The 6490-nt window shown below is 39.3% G+C and overlaps 1 pseudogene; it reads left to right on the top strand.

The window, feature by feature from the left end:
• The first annotated feature begins 1557 nt into the window (after nt 1–1557).
• Nucleotides 1558–2360, top strand: LOC148032071 (putative serine/threonine-protein kinase At1g01540 pseudogene; annotated as a pseudogene).
• The last annotated feature ends 4130 nt before the right edge of the window (nt 2361–6490 follow it).

The raw sequence follows: 6490 nt of genomic DNA, 5'->3' as shown, positions 1-6490 counted from the left end.
TAGCAGTCACCTACCAACTTTCCTCACAACGTCGAATCTTTTCAGAGCACATCGTGAGGGTACTCTGGAGATTTCCATCCCTTTAGTACAACACTTGGTAGCTAGAGATGCAATTCCCTTCCTATGTCAAGATTTTCAACGTTCTATTGAGCTCTCAGTGATGACTGTATGCATCTAGTAGCTCTATCCCTCTTGCTATGATGAAGTCCAACAGACCAACGAAGAGCTAACAAAAGCAGATGCAGAGCTAGCTTCTGCTCATGAATGCTTTTCTGATCTTTGTACCCAAATCGAGCAACAGACTAAGATCATTGATGCTCAGAAAATGGAAATTTCTAGTTTGCACACTCATTTGGTTGACACTAAAACCCAAGTGGTTAATGTAGCTGAGGAACGAGATAGATTGTTGAAGGAATCTCACGAGCTTCAGGCTTTGCTAGCCACCCAGACATAGGAGCTTAAGATAGCAAATACCACCATAGCATAGAGCAGAAACCAAATTTAGCACCTTAATGAGCAACTGGTCCAGTCACGTTCTTCTACACAGAGTCCTATATTGTGCAACCAATTCCTTCTTTGACCCCTACGGACTTGGTAGTTCCTTCTTTGACCTCTAAGACTTGGTAGTTCTCCAAAGATAGGCCCTATTATGTCCGTTGTTTCAAGCTAAAGTGGAAAGATTGCAGTCCAGGATAGATTTATTATGGTCTACATTTGAGCAATTTCAGGAGTATATTCCTCCCGACCATTCCTTTTTTATCCACTATCAACTGCAAAAGTCGGCCTTCTATATTAAGCTCTCAACAATGGATCTACCTCTTCCAAAGGATGGTTGGAGTGGAGCTTGGTCTTGTGATTTGCTAAGACAGAAGTTGTTTGTATGGTCTTTGAAGATTCTATGACTTTGGATACAATGTTGTTGTCTTACATGTATCTACGAGGGGATCTGTTAATTCCAGATGATGTAGATCTAGCTTGGTATGTACAGGATGTGGTCTTACAAGCTGTCTTATATGTTAATCATTTGGAGTTGAGGATAGATGAAATGTTCCAGTGATATTCTTCTAAAGTGGCTGCTTGCCCTGACACTTTGTGGCATTCAATGATTGATTTTGTAGTCCTGAACCAACGACCGAATAAGTGTTGAGAATAGCAAATGATGCTGGCCCATAGAGGCTAGATGTATGCCCTAAAGAGGTTAGAAGATAGACAAATGATGCATGCTCTAGGAAGAGATGTTCAAATCCCATATGCATAGTGAGGTACAATGGTACTATCCAAAAAGCTATAAAGGCATGTACTTGACACTCATTTCAATGTAATGGTACTTTGAGTTTGAGTCACTCAAGATTGTGTTTATGAGTCCAAGCTAATCTATCTTGGAACCTAATTCACTTGAGTTACAATTCCTCATTCTGATAATGTGTCGTGTGTTTGACTTGCGTCCACCATAGCCGATCTAGTTCTAGGTCCATGTTTTGTAACATGGTGTCAGAGCCATGGCTGAGCTAGGTAGCTAGTGGTGTGTTTTCTTCTTCCTTGCAAGCTCTCAGTCGCATGATAGAGGCTGTGACTGATTCCTTCTTTGATTCCAATGTGCTCGGTGAGGGTGGATATGAGATTGTGTACTATGGTCAGCTACCTGATGGTACACGCATAGCTGTGAAAAATCTTCTAAACAATAGTGGTGGAGGTGACAGGACATGTCATGCACAAGAATCTTGTACGGTTGATTGGATATTGTATGGAAGGCTTGCAAAGGATGCTTGTTTATGAGTACATTGACAATGGGAATTTGGAGTAGTGGCTTCACGGACATCTGGGGAATATCCAACATTGAGTTGGGATATCAAAATGCAAATTATTCTTGGTACCGCAAAGGGATTGGTTTATCTGCATGAAGGGTTGGAGCCTAAAGTAGTCCATCGTGATGTGAAGTCAAGCAACAACCTGATAGATAGCCAATGGAATCCAAAGGTCTGTGATTTTGGACTTGCTAAATTATTAGGGCCTGGAAATAGCCATGTGACAACACGAGTCATGGAGACATTTGGGTATGTTGCTCCAGAATATGCTCTCAACGGAATGTTGATAGAGAAGAGTGATGTGTACAACTATGGGGTGCTCCTTATGGAGTTGGTCACAGGACGAGTCCATGTTGACTTTAGCAGGCCTCCAAACTAGACCAATAGTCCGCTCTACTGCAACAAGAAGCAGGGCATCTCCAACAGCAGCGAGCGTGAAGATGTGCGAGGCCCACATCTCCTAGGGGGTTGAAGAAAAAGGAGATCATAAAAGTGCAGATGGAAGAAGATGGCCATGTGCCGTGCATTAGCTGTGAGTGCAATAGGAAGGAGTAGAAATGGAGGGGCACCTCGAGTTACGAATGCGAAAGGTCCTTGCTTCCGCCAAGGCGAAGGCTACATGGCACGAGAAGCGAGGGAGTAGCAGCAAAATCCAGCTCCTTGAGTGAAGGCATGAGAGGGGAAAGTGGAACCCTTCATTTGTAGAGGGGAGCCGATGGCTACCATGGCCCTTGAGAGCACCCTTGTTGCTCCATCCATGAGCATGGAAGGGGAGGATGAAAAGCAGCTAGTAGCACATTATCCCTCTCTTTCCTTAAACCTTAAGCATTAAGGTTAAAAGCCTCCTCTAGTAAAAACCTTTTTCACACTTGAGCCCTCTCTCTCAAACCAGCCTTAAGCCATACACATTGATCTCAGTTTTTAAAAAACCTATATGCTTCCGATCTCCTTCACTCTACTCTATCAAGTGTCTTTTGACACTAGCATTGTTGTGTGTCATTTCAATATCTATGATCACAAATATCACTTGTAAAAGGGATTAGACATTGTCCAAGAATACTCACATTTGAGATGGTTTGCTTGCACTTTGCTCAAGAATCTAATGTCAAGAGAAAATTCAATGCAATTCCTTCTAGTAAGTCAAAGCCAAAATTCCAAAAAATCATGCATTCAAAGACCATGAATGTCAAGAAGGGTCTGACAAGCCAAGGCAATTTACCCGTTTGTATCCATTCCAAACTCACTAAAAAAAAGATTACACCAAGAAGACTGGAGCACAAGAAAAAGCACTAAGCATCAATCAAAAGAATGAATAACAAGCGCATGAAGAAAAAGAAGTCCAAGAAGACCAAGAGGGAATCCAAGAAGATTTACGAATGTACCAAAGAGTGAGAAAGAAACACAAATAAGATGAAGGAAATATTCTCCGCTGCTGATAATAAAAACCTTCCCATAGTGGATCTTGTTTCCCATAATGGATGTAAAAACCCTACCAAGATGTAAAGTTTCAAGCCTTAACTTGACTAGGCTGCCAAAGAGCTAGTCTCCTGGTCCATGTTCACATGTAGGGGGGCAAAATCCAGCAAGGGTAGAGAGTCATCATTTGAGGGGGGGTGTTGAGAATAACAAATGATGCTGACCCATAGAGGCTAGATGTATGCCCTGAAGAGGCTAGAAGATAGACAAATGACGTATGCTCTAGGAAGAGATGTTCAAATCCCATATGCATAGTGAGGTACAATGGTACTATCCAAAAAGCTATAAATGCATGTACTTGACACTCATTTCAATGTAATGGTACTTTCAGTTTGAGTCACTCAAGATTGTGTTTATGAGTCCAAGCTAATTTATCTTGGAACCTTATTCACTTGAGTTACAATTCCTCATTCTGATAATGTATCGTGTGTTTGACTTGCATCCACCATAGCCGATCTAGTTCTAGATCCATGTTTTGTAACAATAAAGCCTCTACTCATGTGCAAAACACTAGCCAATTGAGGGTGGATCTTTTAGCTTATCTTTCCAAGAACCATCCATTTGATTCATCCTTCTTTGATGCCTACCATCAACGATCTGTTTTAGGTCTCTCTGTTCTTAGGTGATTTTATTATCAACAAATGGTCCATCGCTATGATGTTTATTTTTTCCTTTATCAATCCAACTCAGCCGCCATCTTACCTCTCCTTTTCCAACCTCAAGGTGCTCCTCAAATTCCAATCTTTACCTATTTTTCTTTCATTGAAGATTGAGTCTTTTTCCCTTCTCCGCCTTGTCCTTCCCCATCTATCTATATACCTTTCACTTTTCTTGCTTATCAATTAACACCTTTCTTAACTGATTCGCCTAAATTTTCAGCTAATCCTTCTTTAGTTGATTCCTCATTTTATGATTTTTCCTACCCATCTCTTCATCCTCTTTTACTCATTCCTCTTCCATCTCCTACCACTTCTATTTCTCAACCCCCTCAGTTGGTTACTAGGTATGAATGATTTGATCAGTAGATTCCAAGAAGAAGAGGATGGAGCTCAACTGATTCTCTTACAGGACCACATATTAATTGGCCATTAATTCCAGGGGACTGGACAACTGCTAGTCAAGCATACCAAAATTATCTCCATTTTGCCCAACAATATTCACAATCTCTAGATCCTTCGGTGCGATTGATAGCCCATTTTTCTTGGTACCTAACATATATACATAGGCATTCCCATAATGATCAAAATGCCATTCTAAAGTTATGTATGAATGTCAATGTGAACATTGATTCCCAAAAATTGGATGTCCTATATTTTCATACCCTTTGTCTACCTAGCAAAGACCTTGTCTTGCTAGAAAGGATGTGCTCCCTTCAATTCTTTCATAATCCTCCAAAATCTTTTGTAGATGAATCCTTATCCATGGATCGTTTTCGTAATCATCATGCTTTCAAAAGGGATCATCTTCACTGATACCCCTGGATGTATCTTCTATGTTTCTTAATAATATATCTCTCTTTTGGAGGTGCCATTCAGATGGTTGTTTTGTGTTTGTGTTGTATTAATTTTTATGTGATGAGTTTGTGATGGTTGAATATTGGATTTGTTCGAAAACTCTCTTTTCAACTATTGACACTGATGGTGATGGTGGATGGAAAGCCTACGATGCAATGCTGAAGGACTTCTTATATCCTTTACAAATTTGACATGACTTTATATTGCTTATTAGATGTGTTACTGGATAAAGATGTTTTTCTCTAGTTGTATTCTTTCTTAGACACAAGTGATATGTTGGGGTCGTGGTTGGGTGATTATTGAAGATGCTAAAGAAGATCGAATTGAGATTTTTACTAGACTTATATTCTTCTTTTCCTTAGGTCGCGAGGACACTTCCTTTCTAAGTGTGAGGATATGTTGAATGCTGAAATGATTAGGATTTTTGGTTGATTTTTGTTATTTTTGAGGCCTGAATGGTTGATTTTTGATGGATTTTGAGTAATGTTTAGTTGTTTTGGAAGTGTTTGAGAGTGTTTTGGATGATGTTGATTATTTTTTGGAAGCTCATGATGATTCTTAGTAGAAATACGAGGCTCTACAATGTTCTGATAGGTTCTGTTGAGGTTCTGATTGGTTATGATACCTTCTGCTTAGCTTCTGTTTTGTTCTGATTTTCTTATGTATGAAGCATGGATTGATGATTGATGAAGGTTGAGGTCTTTTGAAAGCTTATTGAATAGTTTTTGATATTTTAGAATGGTTTTAGTATGAGTTATGAGGTTCTGATATTCTTTGATGACCTTCTGTAACCCTTTGTAGACCTTCTGAGAGCCTCTGTTCCTACTCTAGTTATGTTCTGTTATGTTCTATAGATCTTCTGTAAGTGTTCTGTGGAATATATGTGTGACTTTGGAAAAAATTTCTAACTTTTGGAAAGGATGAATCTAAGTTCAAAAGAGCTAAAACAAACAGAAGAAGCAGCTGTGCTGAAGACTGAAGTGAAGTGACAGTAGTGAGGTATGAAGAGACACTGTAGTGGCTCTGGTGCCCTTTCATATCAGACATACCTCTTGGGAGGTGCATCCACTACCTAAGAAGGATTATTGATTATTGTAGTGAGGAGATGATGTACTATTTATTGTGTGTGTGTGTGTGTGTGAGTCAAAGATAGCCAATTCTATCAAAACAATGTATCTATCTATGAGAGATTGAGAGAAAAAAATATGAAGACAATGAAGATGAATAATATGTGATTATTTCTATCCAAAAGCGGTGTATTATTTTGTGTTTCTTGTTTTATTGATAGATTCTATGAAGATGTTGAAGATTATGATTGATTCTATCAAATTCGTGGGAGATATCTACTATGATGTTGCGTGAAGATTTGTTCTTTTCCTTGTTGTGGTTCTCAAAAGAATGAAACAAAAGCTTGTTGATGTTACAAGATAGATTTTCTTGCAAGTAGAAACCCCTTTTCCTTGGTGTTCCTCTTGGGGCTCCATTGGGATTGTGAAATCTCGGCTTTAATTTAAAATCTTCCCAACTTCTTGCAAAAATAGACTTGAAGAACCCTAAAACATTAAATAGAGAAGATCTTGAGCAAAGTGACCTGAGGATCATAACCCATCCATTTTCTTAGATTAACAAGGATTGTAGCCATAAGGTCACCAAGATGAGGTGCTATTAGCTATCCTCTAGAGGAGGATCCATGTT

Source organism: Lygodium microphyllum, chromosome 8 (assembly GCF_053477565.2).
Source record: "Lygodium microphyllum isolate KBCC chromosome 8, Lygodium_microphyllum_v1.1.10, whole genome shotgun sequence".
Classification (NCBI taxonomy): Eukaryota; Viridiplantae; Streptophyta; class Polypodiopsida; order Schizaeales; family Lygodiaceae; genus Lygodium; species Lygodium microphyllum.
This window is presented reverse-complemented; position numbering and strand designations above follow the sequence as displayed.